Below are 16202 nucleotides of genomic sequence, written 5' to 3'. Positions count from 1 at the left end.
TGACTAGGTCGGACCGAATAGGTTGTTTACAAGGTTTGTGAAATTAGACCTGACCTAGGGAACCAGAATAAATGGTAGATTAATCAGCAAACAAAATGTATCGACACAGACGACAAGTTGATTGATGCTTAAATTTGAGTACCTTACAAAGCCAGACCATCGGACGATTGATTTACGTAAACGAAACTGACTGATAAATTGATGCCCAAAATTTAATAGCTCTTTAGAGTGAGTGTAACAGACTGTAACGGAGAGATTATTACTTTATATCAGGGAATTTTGCCAGAATGGGCCATAAACAACAACCATTTTTTGGTTGCACTGTGGGTTGATATTGTAGATATCCCGTTTACTTTTGCAAAAGCTGTTTGGCGAGCTCTGGTTTTTGAAAATTAGATAATATTTGAAAATTTAGTATTATTCGCATGCTTCTCAGTTAGATCAATGTGCAAAGCGCCTCCATTACATCTGAACAAGTTGAGGCGCATTATATCCTATGGAAATTGCACATCAAATTATCTAACTCCGTGCGGAAAAACGAAGATCAGTTTTAATCACTGTTCACCATTGAGTAAAATAAAGTATCCGTATAAAGTCTAATCTTTAAAATTGCTTAGAAAACGTCTAAAACTAATAGGTGAGCATCGATCGTATATTTATAAGAATTATAAACGTTCCTTTCTATGAAACCACCGAAATACTAACCCATGAATGTAACTTTTATTCACCTTCAATCTGGTATACGTATACCATAATCAGTAAGCAGTGTTATCACAATATCTACGCTAACATTCAGCGCCAGATGTTATTTATTCATACGATGAAAATAATATTTATTTAAATCCATCTTTTGATCGTGAAAGAAATTAACCCATTCCCGGCCGCAACCGGAAACCATCGCTAGATGTTGGTTTGAATGAAGTCTAGAAAAAATACATATGTTCGATTTTTTATATTAAAGTGTTTTGATAACATTTCCGAATTTACGAGGAAATGGAAAGAATATTTCATTTACTATAAGTGAGGCAGTGGAATTAGGATCCTTTGCTCGAAAATTTATTCCGGCCGGATCTACCGCCAACCTATGAAGCATGCAGATTGTATGGTCTCACGAGCACATAAAAAATATAAAATAGACTATAATCATAACCGCTTGGTTAAAAATGGGTTAACGATGACTCAGGCAGAGATTCTTCTGGGGAGCCGATGAATGTGGGAATCACATTTCGACTCAGCATCTTGGAGATTAATGGACGCTTCTTTTACCATACGGGTTGTAACCTTTGATAGGTTCATGTTTTGAAAATATTGCAAGAGTAGTATATGTTTGAAGGATACCCAGAAATGATATGTAAACAAGAAAACATGCCAGCGATTTATTTCATCCAGCAGTAAAACCATTCACGCATCTATGCAAAACATGACTGACCAGTCGGTGAATCCCCGATTGTCTCGCGTGATTTTTGTTGCAACTATGCTGTGTAAAACCAGCTTCATTTTGGCCGTAGAATCGCAGTGTTGTTATCATGTCTAATTAACTTTTACCCTTTCTAAAGTAGTGGCAACTACATAATACATTACTATCAAAAACTAACCAGTAGTATCACTTTTATTGTTTGATGAGTCGACTAATTTTGGTATTTGATATCATTCTTGATTTGATAAACCACGGAACACCCAAGTAACAATACTAAAGCCGCAAGACATTATTTGAATTTTATAAAGGCTTTGGCTTTACCATGGTGTTGCACAATACCAAGATGATACAAGTCAAAAATTACTTATAGCTTTCAATAAAAGAAGCTCTTTGTACATACACTGGCCTAGTAACTGGATACTGTCCGAGTAGATATAATTTTAGAAACGTTGGTCGGGTTGGTAATGATATCTGTCGCTTTTGCAATTTTAAAAGTGAAACTTCGGAACATCTGCTATGCAGTTGTGGTGCGTTATATACGAGCAGAAATAAATTTCTCGACAAGGGTTGTTTATCTCCCGGTGAGATCTGGTCTGCTAATTCCGGGAAGGTTATTGGTTTCATAAACCATGTTATACCTGACTGGGAACGTGTCGCGGCAAGTGGCCAATCACTCGTACACTGGTGTTTGGTTTGCCTGACACGAACAGCAAATAGGCCAAACCGCGTGTTTTTAGTCTTGACTTTGAAATGCGGTCAAGCATATATTAATTTTTTTGAAACGGTGGTTCTACAATTGTTGAAAGGACGGTAAGGGAAAGTAATGAAGAATTTTTGAATGGAGGGGAAAGAGTGGAAGGTAAGGGGGGGGGGGGGATTATTGGTAGCTATGCTTAACAAGTTTTCGTTGTGACTCCTACCATTTGTCCAATGCTGGAAGGTGCATGGGTCGAACGAAGCTATAATCTGAGATTATAACCGGATTCGAACCCACGACACCCACCAGGGCATGTGGCTCGCTGGTACTGCTACCTTTGAACCATAGAGGTGCCTCTACCAGTTTACCGGTTTAAAATTGGTTACCTGCAACACATTTCTTTTAAACATACTATAAGTGGGGCGTAGCAATACAATATGCCGCTCCAATCAAAGTTGATAACAGTTGCCACCATCGTCCGTGGAGGTTTGGCAGAATACCTAGTCTTGAGTACTGTAGTCTTCGCCCTAAGTCAAGGCGTGCCGATGACTGAATCGCTGGAAGGACGAAAACATGCCAGTCGCGAACGGAGTGCTTTGGGCATCTTGCCTCTACTTTGCCATGCGTCATGTGGGAACAACATAGAAGTTCTGTCCCGTTTCCCTTTTGGAGATTACACCAACATTATTGGCTTCGCTTACAATTTTACGTCCACTCTGTGTTGGAGATTATTTGTATTTGATAGTTGAATAGTTAGAATTGCACAAATAAATATTCAACACAAACGGGCAGCTAATTTGTATTTATGCGAAAAACTTCTTAATGGCTCTGTCACCGTTGCGCTGATTCAGGAGCCATATTTTCGCAATGGGCATTTTTATTCGACGAATATTGGAAACCAAAACTTTGCTGCATTCAGCAACACTGGTATGACAAATCCTCATTTGATGCCCAGGGTATCAATATCGCCATTAATTAGTCCGAAAACAAACGTTCGCTGAAGTAGTTTTCTCTGCATGGTAAATGGTTGAATACTGCGCTCCAGAACTACCATGAAGTTCCACAGCCTCTTATTCAGCAACTCCTATCTCTACCTCCTCGTGGTACCATCCGGGGTACGTTCCTTAGTGGAAATTGGACAACTGGTGGAAACTAGGGTCGTATGCGGACAGAGAAGGGGACACTCATGCGAAGGCTGAGTGTAAACTCTCCGCCTGCAAGACGGTTCTTGTAGGAGGTAACACTACCGTGTACCCCCGTTGGTATGACCTTCTTTAATCTGAACATTTTTAATCTGTACCCCGGTGTCCTGAATGCGTTCACATTAAAAACCGATCAAGCGTCATACACAATTGACGTTAAAGTTGAGCGGGTAAATTGAAAAAAGCAAAAAAACTTAATGCGTTTCCTCTTACTCAAGAGTTTTGATAATATAGCTCATATGGAACTTACCTCTCGCCAGTATTCAAAATAGACCATTTTAGTCGAAACTGCCGAGCCAATTACCTCTTCTACAAACCGGACGTTTAGAATTCGCGCATGTTTGTAATGTTTTCAAAACGTTTGTTTTCGTCAAATCAAAACAACAAGTTCATAGGGTGCGCGTCTTGCGTGTATGTGAAAATGAATAGAGTTACCAAATATTCAGATTAAAAACGAACTCGCCCCCAATCTGAACGAGGTGTTTTTCATATCAGCGGGGGTTGAGTGTACTAAGAACCAAAGCAGAGGGTCCAAAGCCCCTAAAGGAAGATGGTTTTAATAGCTGTTATCCATAGTTATTATGTAAAAGCTTGAATGGATAAACCTCTAATCCGAGGTGTTACGCGACCCGTGTCGAGGGATGAATGGTGGATGGGTTCTATAAATTCTCGCCACAACGGAGCCTATGGAGTACTAGGCCGCCCTCCACATTAATTTGCCCTTGCTGCATCAAGCCGGTCACTGATGCAGTGGACGATTTCTTACACTGTAAAAAAACAGCACAGTCGATCCAAATGCCACTTACACTTGAAAGTCAATAATGGTAAACATTTCAATTTCACTTGTAAATCCCTATAAATTCCAAATGGAATCCACATCATTTTTGAATGTTTATAGCACTTGCACATTTCAAGTAACTGGCTTATGATTTCGATGTGCAAGACACTAAGCAAACAAATGTGTTTACACTTCATTGTAAATAATCTTTACTCTCGATTCAAATGCTGTTCACACTTGAAAATCAATAGCTATATCCATTTCATTTTCACTCATCCTTCCATACACATTTCAAATGGAATCCACGTAATTTTAAAGAAATTTGCCATTAACATTCTATGTGGCATATATGCTATGCAAACCAAATGTCAAAATTTTGATTTCTATATGTGCAACATCGAATATTGAAGTGTTTCATCATTTGGATCTGTGCTATATGTGAGTGCATACGGCATTCAAGTGTGAGCCACTTCAATTGAACGTGTATGGCTCATGACAGTGCCATACTGTCATCATTATCAAATATGGCGAAAAGTGATTAAGTAAGTTTGTTGTGCGCGGAACGAAAATTAGACGCGGCCGATTAAAATGTCCAGCTATTATATTATTTTATGCAAGGTAAGAAAGTGGTGTAAACAAACAAACCCAAAACAGTCGATATATTTTGTTATTATTTTAGGCTACGTCATTGGAAAATGCAGTTCGTTTAAGGCGTGACCAATACTTTCTCGCTCAGCGTACAGGAAATATTATTTCAATGCAATGAGGACAGTTGGTGGAACAAACATCGAAAGTCTGGACAAGTAAGCTCGCATTTTTCGTACAATAAGGTTTATAAAAACATGAGGTAAATAATTTAAAGTGGTCATAATCATATTCTTCCATGTTTTACTCATCAATAGAAAATAATATGTTGTTTTTCGTAAATTTTGCTTCATCATTAGTGCTTAAACAAGCATAAATGATAAAACTTATAATAAATATATTGCTTTTTATTAAAGCCCTTTTTTGAATAACTGGTATTCGGCGAAATCTATATCTATAAAGAAGGATTTCTGTCTGTTTGTCTTGTTAGGAGAACAACGGTTAGCCCCTCAATACTGGCAGCGCTTCCCTGCTTGCCGGTCTATTAAAGCTACAGTGTCTATTAACACATTACATGAGATTGCATCATCCTTTTTTGAATACATGTTTCGTAATCGCACCGCGTGGTTGTATTTATTTACCGTTCCGATATAATCCGTAATAACTCCGTGTTTATCCTTCCGCCGGACGATAATCCACTTCGAATCTATTCCGCCAAGCCCACAGGTTAAGTGGCCCAGTGAAGGTTGAAGGAAAAGTGAGTTTTGTGGCGAATATTCGCGTTCGTTCGGTAAATGTTTTTCGTTCCGTTGATTCTCTGAAAAGTTTGCTTTCATTCGTGGTCGGTGCGCGTTTAGTGGAAGCAGTATGGATACGCTTGGCAAATTCGCGAAATTAAACAACCTGAACTGGCAAACATGGAAGTTCAGGATGGAAATGCTGCTTACCCGAGAAGAGCTCTGGTATGTTGTCGACACAGCAAAACCAGAACCGATAACGGCACAGTGGACCAAGGACGATAAGAAGGCAAAAGCTACCATGGGGTTGTGCATTGAGGACAATCAATTCAGCCTTGTGAAGACGGCCAGCAGTGCGCGTGAATTTTGGGATCAGCTACAGAAATACCACGAGAAAATAACGATTACCTCGAGAGTCTCATTGCTCAAGCGGCTATGTAATTTGAATTTTCATGAAGGTGGTGACCTTGAAAGCCACTTGTTTGATTTAGAAGACTTGTTCGAGAGAGTAGAGAATGCAGGATTAGAATTGGATTTAACGCTGAAGATTGCGATGATTCTTAGAAGTCTTCCTGATTCCTACGACGTATTAGTGACAACTTTAGAAAATCGTCCTGATGGTGACTTGACAGTGGAGCTCGTTAAGTCGAAATTGCTTGAAGAATTTGAACGGCGCAAGGAGCGTGAAGGCGGTCATTGCGGGGATGCAAAGGCGATGAAGAGTAGCGTTAAGCCTGCTGCTAAATCTGTCGGCACAGAGAAGACGTGTTTCTTCTGTAAGAAAAAGGGGCATTTGCGTCGCAATTGCCGGCTGTTCCTTGCTAAGCAAAAGCAAGAGGAGATTGATGAAAAGAAAAAGTTTGTCCCGAAAGCTAAACAGGCGACTGCAGAGCGAGTGGGTGCTATTCTTTTCATGGCTGGCGAGCAAACTCGAAATAGTTGGGTGATCGATAGCGGTGCTAGCAGTCATATGACGAACGACAAAAGCAATTTTACACTGTTTACGGAAAATGATGGTCTGAATGTTGTGCTTGCAGATGGAACCACGGTTCAGTCAGCCGGAATTGGTGATTGTAAAATCAGCTGCGAAGATGGTAGTGATTATATCGAGATTACTATGAAAGACGTCTTACACGTACCGTCTCTGAATAGTAGTTTGTTGGCTGTTTCGAAATTAACCGCGAAGGGATTCACTGTCGTATTTAAACAAGACGATTGTTTGATTCGTAATGGTGCTGGACAAGCAGTTGCTAAAGGTATTCGTATTGGAAGTTTGTATTGTCTACAACTTACTGAAGCTGCAATGACAGCTGGGGAAAAGCGGCACAATGAAGTTTGTTTACACCAGTGGCACAGAAGATTTGGTCACAGAGAGCCAGCAGCCGTTGAAAAGGTGTACAAAGAAAACCTTGGCAAAGGAATGGTCTTGAAGGGTTGCGGAATTCGCTTGACGTGTGAACCATGCCTGGAAGGAAAATTGTCAAGAACGCCTATCCCGAAGCAATCTGAAAGGAAAACAACGAAAGTTTTGGAGCTGGTACATACGGATCTCTGCGGTCCCATGCGTACAGCGACACCTAGTGGCAACCGTTTTCTAATGACTGTCATCGATGATTACAGTCGGTATACTGTTGTATACTTACTTGCGAAGAAATCTGATGCTGCAGATCGACTGATGGAGTATGTAAGGTACGTAGAAACTCTTTTCGGTAGAAAACCAAATATAGTTAGATCTGACGGTGGTGGTGAATATTGCAACGATAAGTTAAAAAGTTTCTTTTTAAGAGAAGGTATCAGAATGCAATTAACGACCGCTTATACGCCACAGCAAAATCGCGTAGCCGAAAGGAGAAACCGTTATCTACAGGAGATGGCTACTACAATGCTTTTGGATGCTCATTTGGAGAAAAAGTATTGGGGTGAGGCTGTGCTTACAGCCGTACATTTACAAAATCGTTTGCCATCAAGGTCGGTAGCCAGTACACCATTTGAGAAATGGTTTGGGCGGAAGCCAGAACTGAATTATCTCAGAGTATTTGGTTGCAAAGCGTGGGTACATGTTCCGGATACCAAACGAGGAAAATTTGACAGCAAAGCTTGTAAGTTGACGTTTATCGGGTACTCAGATCAACACAAAGCGTACCGTTTTGTTAATCTTGAAACAGAGAAGGTGATTATTAGTCGCGATGCCAAGTTTTTAGAGCTTGAAGAGGATGTGTACCGGGAGAGTACAATGTCTGATTGTTCGAATAGTGATAATCTGTTGCTGCCTATGAGTAATGTAGACCAACCGAGTAACCAGAAAGATCCCGAGTTTGCCGATGACTTCGATGAAAGTGAAGGTGACGATGTCGATAACCAAAGTGAATGTGAACAGTTTTTCGATATGAATGCGTCGAATGACTTCGAGGGTTTAGATGATCCGTTGACAATCAAGCAGGAGCCGCCTGAAGATTTGTCGTTTTTAGAGGGCTATTCAAGATCCGATCCTGACGATGGGCCGTCGACACGAGTCAACCGTGGCAAGATGCCAAAGCGTTTCTCGGACTACGTTGTGGGTTCTGCTACTCTCATGGTGAAAGAACCATCAACGTACAACGAAGCTGTTAAGTCTACTGAATCTGAATTCTGGAAAAGTGCAATGGACGACGAAATTGATTCGCACCTGAAGAACGATACTTGGGAGCTCGTCGATTTGCCGCGTGATAAGAAAATAGTCGGATGTCGGTGGGTCTACAAGATAAAGCAAAACGAAGCTGGTGAAGTTACACGATTCAAGGCACGAATAGTTGCACAAGGTTATTCGCAAAGATTTGGCATAGACTACGAAGAAGTTTTCTCGCCCGTTACAAGATATGCAACGTTGCGAACGTTGCTAGCTATAGCTGGAAAAGATAAACTTTTGTTAAGGCACCTGGATGTGAAAACGGCGTATTTGAATGGTGAAATCGATCAGGAAATTTATATGCGTCAGCCGCCTGGTTACGTGGTTCGCGGTCAGGAGGAGAAAGTTTGTCGTTTACGTCGAAGTATTTATGGCCTGAAGCAGTCCGCCAGGTGTTGGAACGAGAAATTGTTTAGCACACTGAAGAGCATTGGCTTTAAAGCAAGTACTGCTGACCCGTGTTTGTTTACAATGGAAAGTAATGGTTTTAAGATCTATCTAATTGTTTATGTTGACGATTTGATTGTGGCTTGTGTAAACGAGTTGGAAATTTCACAAGTGTATACAAATTTGGGAAAATATTTTGATGTCAGCTGGCTTGGCGAAGCGAAGTTTTTCTTAGGCTTGGAGTTGCATCGAGATTCAGATGGAGTGTATAGTTTGAGCGTTAAAAGTTACATCAAGAAATTGATTGCTAAACTTGGATTGGAAAATGCTAAAATTGCTAAAACACCGATGGATCAAGGTTTTCTCAAGGACTGCACTAAAAGTAAAGTGATGAAAGATGGCACAAAATACCGTAGCATCGTTGGGGCATTGATGTACATTGCTGTATGCGCTCGTCCTGACATTGCTGCGAGTGCATCGATCTTGGGAAGGAGATTCTCTGCCCCTACCGAAATCGACTGGACTGCGGCAAAACGAGTAGTGAGATACTTAAAAGGCACAATCGATTGGGAGTTGAAGCTGGGCGGTATAATGAACGAAGAGCTGCTAGCGTACTCGGATGCCGATTGGGCCGGTGATCCACAGACGCGAAAGTCGATGACTGGTTTTGTAGTGTTCTTTGCAGGAGGAGTCGTGTCGTGGGCCAGTAGACGCCAAGATTGCGTTAGCCTTTCTTCCATGGAAGCTGAATTCGTGGCACTGGGAGAAACGTGTCAAGAAGTAGTGTGGATGAGGCGCTTGCTTGAAGACTTAGGTATCAAGCAGACTTCGGGCACACTAGTTTACGGCGACAACCAAGGGTGTCTCACGTTTGCGCAATCCGAAAAATCGAGCAAAAGGTCTAAACATATCGAAACAAGAAGGGGCTTTGTACTGGATCATTGTAAACGGGGCACTATCAAGCTTCAGTATTGCAGCACTGATGAGATGAAGGCCGATCTATTGACAAAACCGCTTGGAGCTGTGAAACATAATCGTTTTGCACAACTGATTGGAGTTATGGATTCCGGAGGGTCACCCGTTGAGGAGGAGTGTTAGGAGAACAACGGTTAGCCCCTCAATACTGGCAGCGCTTCCCTGCTTGCCGGTCTATTAAAGCTACAGTGTCTATTAATACATTACATGAGATTGCATCATCCTTTTTTGAATACATGTTTCGTAATCGCACCGCGTGGTTGTATTTATTTACCGTTCCGATATAATCCGTAATAACTCCGTGTTTATCCTTCCGCCGGACGATAATCCACTTCGAATCTATTCCGCCAAGCCCACATGTCTGTCTGTCTGTCTGTCCGTATGTTCCTTATAGAATCGAAAACTACTGAACCAATTGGCATGAAAATATGCATGTAGAGGTTTTTTGGGGCCAGGAAAGGTTTTAGTGATGGTTAGAAACCCCTCCCCCCACTAAGAGGGGGGGGCTCCCATACAAATGAAACACAAATTTCTGCATAACTCGACAACTAATCAAGCAAATAGAACAAAATTTGGCATGTGGGTGTTTTCGGTGACAAGAATTTATTCTATGGTAAATTGAGACCCCTCCCCTCTTTATAAGGGGAATTATAACTCCTCTCCTCTTTAAAAGGGGGGGGCTTCCATACAAATTTCCTCATAACTCGAGAACTAATCAAGCAAATGGAACCAAATTTGGCATGTGAAGGTTTTCGAGGGCAAGAATATTTTCTATAGTAAATTAGGACCCCTCCCCACTTTAAGAGGAGGGGCTCCTGTACCAAAGAAACACAATTTTCCTCATAACTCGAGAAGTAATTAAGCAAATGGAACCAAATTTGGCATGTGGGTGTTTTTGGAGACAAAAATTTTTTCTATGATGAATTGGGACCCCTCCCCGTTTTAGGAGGAGGGAATCCTATACACATGAAATACAAATTTCCTCATAACTGAAGAACTAATCAAGCAAATGGAACAAAATTTGGCATGTGAAAGTTTTCGAGGGCAAGAATATTTTCTATGGTAAATAAGGACCCCTCCCCACTTTAAGAGGGGGGGGCTCCTATACAAACGAAATACAAATTACCTCATAACTCGAGAACTAATCAAGCAAATGGAACAAAATTTGGCACGTGGGTGTTTTTGGAGACAAAATTTTTTCTATGGTGAATTGGGACCCCTCCCCACTTTAGGAAGGGGGGCCCCTATACAAATGAAATGCAAATTTCCTCATAACTCGAGAATTAATCAAGCAAATGGAACCAAATTTGGCATGTGAAAGTTTTCTAGGGCATGAATATTTTCTATGATGAATTAGAATCCCTCCCCACTTTAAGAGGGGGGGCTCCTATACAAATGAAAAACAAATTTCCTCATAACTCGAGAACTAATCAAGCAAATGGAACCAAATTTGACATGTAAGTGGTTTTGGACGCAAGATTTTTTTCTATGGTGAATTGAGACCCCTCTCTTCTTTAGAAAGCGAGTTATGGCCCATCTCCTCTTTAAGAGGGTGGGCTTCCATACAAATGAAATGCAAATTTCCTCTTATCTCGAGAACTAATCAAGCAAATGGAACCAAATTTGGCATGTGAGGGTTTTATGAGGCAGAAAAAACTTTCACGATAAAACTACAAGGTATACAGCCTTAAGGGTTGTACGAAAGGGTGGCGTAGGACTATATCAGATCATTAGATCAAAGATTAATGTAAACTTCATTTCTGGCATATGCATATTTATAAGAATCATTGTTTAAGTGAATGTTTAAAAGAGAAGAGCGAAATATTCAGATTCAATTCTTTATTGAATGCATTGGTGGCTTTGAAAATACGTAGACGGGGGTTCATAAGTACAACGCCTGCAACCATTGAGACAGATTTCTTTTAAAAATCACTTGTGTGCATCATAAAGGTTGAAATAGTAATGAATGACCAGCCCACAGATTATTATATTAAATGATTATGCGTAGCTTGACATGTTTCAATAATCTTACTTTAAATCGCTTGAGGCCTTTAAAAGGGCCATTGGTTACAAATAACATTACAGCCAAAGCACGTTCATCGCAAATATGACGTGCCATTCGAATGTCCTTGTCTTTCGACATGAATGGCAACAGGCACGTTACTTAGCGGCATCGATTCACTGTCTCTTGCTCCGAAAAGGTTCTACTAGATTACTTTCACAGCTTACCGCTTGTTACATACCACAAAATATGTCACATACGCAAAAATTTCTGTTTTATTTGTATGAGAATCCTTATCCTTCTACCACAGGGGTGAGGGGTCTCAAATCATCATAAAATAAATTCATGCCTCCAAAACCCCCCACATGCCAAATTTGGTACTTTTTGCTTGATTAGTTCTAGAGTTATGAGGAAATTTGTAATAATCTACAAATGGGAGCCCCCTTCCTAAAGAGAGGAGGGGTCTCAATTCACTATAGAAAAAAATCCAAAAACCCCCACATGCCAAATTTGGTTCCGTTTGCTTGATTAGTTATCGAGTTATAAGGAAATTTGTATATTATTTGTATTGGAGCCCCCCGCCCCTCCTAAAGAGGGGAGGGGTCTCAATTCAACATACAACAGATTTTTGCCTTCTGAAACCCCCAAATGCCAAATTTGGTTCCATTTGCTTGATTTGTTCTATAGAGTTATAAGGAAATTTGTATATCATTTGCATGGGAAACCGCCCCTTCTTAAAAGGAGAAGGGGTCTCATTGCACCGTACAAAAAAATCCTGCCTTCTAAAACCCTTTACTTTTGCTTATTCAGCCGAGAGCCGGGGTGCCTCTTGCCGTATCAAGAATTCCTCTCCATTGTACTCGGTCCTGGGCTACTCGTCGCCAATTCGTTGCGCGTCTCGACACACGCAAGTCGGTTTCAACCTATTCGAGCCATCTAGCACGTTTAGCCCCTCTATTCCTGGTGCCGGTGGGGTTCTTGAAGAGAACGGATTTCATTACACAGTCGTCCGGCATCCTTGCGACGTGGCCGGCCCACCGTAGTCTCCCAACTTTCGCCAGGTGTACGATGGGAATCTCTCCAAGCAGTGCCTGTAGCTCGTGATTCATACGCCTCCGCCACTCTCCGCTTTCCGTCTGTACTCCGCCAAAAATAGTCCGCAACACCTTTCGTTAAAAAACGGCAAGTGCACGTAAGTCTTCCGTAAGTAAAGTTACTGTCTCAAGTCCGTAGAGGATTACCGGTTTGATTTGCGTTTTGTACATCATCAGCTTTGTGCAGCGGCATATGCTCCTTGATCGAAACGTCTCGCGAAGGGAAAAGTAGGCTCGATTTCCAGCTTGAATGCGTCGTTGGATCTCCTTACTCGTACTATTGTCGGCGGTGACCAGAGATCCCAAATATACGAACTCATCAACCACTTCCAGTTCATCGCCGTCAATAGCCGTTACTTTCTCGGGAGCCTCTTCCTACCATATATTTGGTTTTCAACACATTAATTTGTAATCCTATCCTCCTAGCCTCCGTTTTTAATCTGGCGTAGATTACCTCCGCCGTCCCACGGTTTCTAGTAATAATGTCGAGGTCGTCTGCAAAGGCTATGAGTTGGCTACTCTTACTGAAGATCGTTCCCCTCGTTTCGATGCCCGCTCGCCGAATCACACCTTCAATAGCGATATTGAATAACATACAGGACAGTCCATCCCCTTGCCGTAACCCTCTGCGCGATTCGAAAGGACTTGAGAGTGTCCCCGAAACGCGCACGTAACACTTCACTCGTTCCAAAGTAGCTTTGACCACCCGCGTCAGTTTGTCCGGAAAACCGTACTCGTGCATTATCTGCCATAGCTGTTCGCGTTCAACGGTATCGTATGCTGCTCTGAAACCCACGAAAATATGATGCGTGGGCACGTTGTACTCTCGACATTTCTGAAGGATTTGTCGGAGAATAAAAATTTGATCCGTAGTAGCACGGGCCCCCATAAAGCCCGCCTGATATTGCCTTACGAATTCTCTTGCTATTCGGGAAAGACGACTCAACAAAATCTGGGAGAGCACCTTGTAGGCGGCGTTAACCAGCGTAATGCCACGGGCGTTACAGCAGTCTAGCCGGTCGCCCTTTTTGTAGATGGGACAGACTACGCCTTCCATCTACTCCTCTGGTAGTTTCTCTTCTTCCCAAATCCTTGAAATCAGCCGGTGAAGTGCCGTTACTAGCGGTTCTTGGCCATTTTTGAAAAGTTCTGCCGGGAGTCGGTCCTTTCCGGCGGCTCCACTATTCTTCAGCAGACCGATTTCTCGTCGGATCTCTTCGAGATCGGGAGCCGGTACGCTGTTGTCATTTGTAGGTACTCCGAGGTTAACTTCCATTGCGTCTCCTGCTGCTCTATCGCCGTTGAAGTGTTCATCGAAGAACTGCTTCCACCTATCAACCACCTCGCGCTCGTTTGTGATTAGATCCCCTCCCTCGTCCCTGCACACGTCAGGATTTAGTGTGTGGGCCTTGCGAGTTTGGTGCACCTTCTCGTAAAACTTGCGGGTATCATTAGCCCGGAATAATTGTTCAAGCTCCTCACGATCTCTGTCCTCCTTCTGGCGCTTTTTCCTTCTCAGGATCGTGGTCAAGTCATTCCTCGCTCGTCGGTACTTGGCCAAATTCTCTCTCGTGGATATGCTCAGATAGTTTTCCTCTCTATCGCTTCTTGGCATTCCCCGTCAAACCAACCATTTCGTGCACTCGAGATTTCCACACCTAGCACCGCGGTTGCGGCCTCGTTGACGGCCGAGCGCATCCTACTCCATCCGTTTTCGAGGGTCGAAGCATCTAGCCCCACAGAGGAAGGCAGAGCTTCATCCAGTACGCGCGTAGTTTTCGGCAGTTCGCGGGTTATCTAGTTGCCGAATGTTTAGCCGAGGAGGGCGGGTTTGTCGCGAGGTGTAAACCGTCGATAGTTTTGAGCGCACATGTACTGCTACTAGGTAGTGGTCCGAGTCAATATCCGCACTCCGTAGGGAGCATACGTTAGTGATGTTCGAGAAATACCGGCCCTCGATGAGAATATGGTCGATTTGGCTCGAGGTTCGTTAGTCAGGTGATCTCCAGGTGGCTTTGTGGATATCTTTGTGAGGAAAGAAGGTGCTTTTGATCACCAAGCCTCGGGAAGCCGCAAAATTGATGCATCGCTGGCTGTTATCGTTCGTGTCGGTGTGCAGGCTATGGGGTCCGATCACCGGTCTATACATTGCTTCCCTGCCGATTTGGGCGTTCATATCCCCGATGACGATCTTGATGTCCCGTGGTGAGCAGCTGTCGTACGTTGCCTCCAGCTGCACATAGAACCCTTCCTTCTCGTCGTCGGGTCTACCTTCGTGTGGGCAATGCACGTTTATGATGGTGTAGTTGAAGCAACGGCCTTCTATCCTCAACACGCACATCCTCTCGTTGATCACTTTCCAGTTCATTACGCGATCCTGCATTTTGCCCAACACTACGAAGTCCGTTCCCAGCTCGTTGGTAGCTCCAACACTCTGCAAAAATCGGGCTCTGCCGCCACGGATCCTCCACACCTTCTCGCCTTTGCGACAGATCTCCTGCAGTGCCACGATGCCAAACTTTCGGGGTTCTAGCTGATCGAGCAGCACCCTGTCGCCACCAACGAAATTTAGCGATCTGCAGTTCCAGGTACCAAGTCTCCATTCCATGTCCTTATTTCGTCGCCTTGGTCCATGCCGAATATTCCGAAAAGATATTTCTTGACTCTTGTTAGTGTTTTTTTTTGATAGGTAGCCGTACTAGGGCTTACGCTATCGAGTCTCGTGATGGGGTTGCCATCTTGCAGTGTCGAGACACACTGTGCCTCCTCCCCTGTTGGTATACGACCTTAGTTTCCACCGGGGTTGGTTACCCGATCTCCGCTAAGGTTGCTCGTATTCCAGCTGGTACCACGTGGAGGTAGGGGTAGGAGTTGCTAGATAAGAGGCTAGGGACCACAATGGGGTCTGTTTTACGCGTTATCCAACCATTTACCAGCCTTCTAAAACCCCTATATGCCAAATTTAGTTCAATTTGCTTGATTAGTTCTCGAGTTTTGAGGAAATTTGTGTTTAATTTGTATAGGAGCGCCCCCTTTTTCGCCCTCCTTAATATTGGTCTCTTATCCCCTCCATAAAATTGCTGGTCATTTTATCTATCCAACGGCATATAAATTGTTCAGTTGCGTTTAGTAGTTAAGTAGTTATTAGCATTTGAAATCTTTCATTTAAACGTTACACTTCTATTTTCGTTTTCACAAAGTGCTACCCAGTCCCAGTATAGTAAACAAAGACGTAGTCCTACGTCAAAATTCCACTATTAATTTTATTCACGACAGAAATACACGATGCAAATCACAAAACTGCTTAAAGATCGCCCAACGAGCCCAAGAAGAAAAATTATAGCGATGGTTATTAAGTCTATTACAACATTTATAAGTACCTATAAGCGTTACCAAGTAACCAAGAGAAAACTCACGACAAAAATATTAATCAACCACAAGAAGAGTATACCATAAAGCCTAATGCTGAACAAACAAGTAATGTCATAAATTGAGTGTACCTTTGTGTAATTAACTATATAGTATTCTATTTACAGTTTTCATAAACTTTCTCTGTACACATCTAGGACAAGGAATAGCGCACGCTTGCCAATTATCACCGAAATCAGTGAGCAAATTAAATTTGTTTTCATCGAACAGCTTACAAGAATCCGGCGGAGGTGC

The 16202-nt window shown here is 42.5% G+C and overlaps 1 protein-coding gene across 1 annotated transcript in view; it reads right to left on the bottom strand.

The window, feature by feature from the left end:
• LOC128744231 (trichoplein keratin filament-binding protein) overlaps window positions 1-16202 on the bottom strand; it is a 76030-nt gene that overhangs the window by 4841 nt on the left and 54987 nt on the right. The window lies entirely within an intron of this gene.

This window comes from Sabethes cyaneus, chromosome 3 (assembly GCF_943734655.1).
Source record: "Sabethes cyaneus chromosome 3, idSabCyanKW18_F2, whole genome shotgun sequence".
In the NCBI taxonomy this organism is placed as follows: Eukaryota; Metazoa; Arthropoda; class Insecta; order Diptera; family Culicidae; genus Sabethes; species Sabethes cyaneus.
This window is presented reverse-complemented; position numbering and strand designations above follow the sequence as displayed.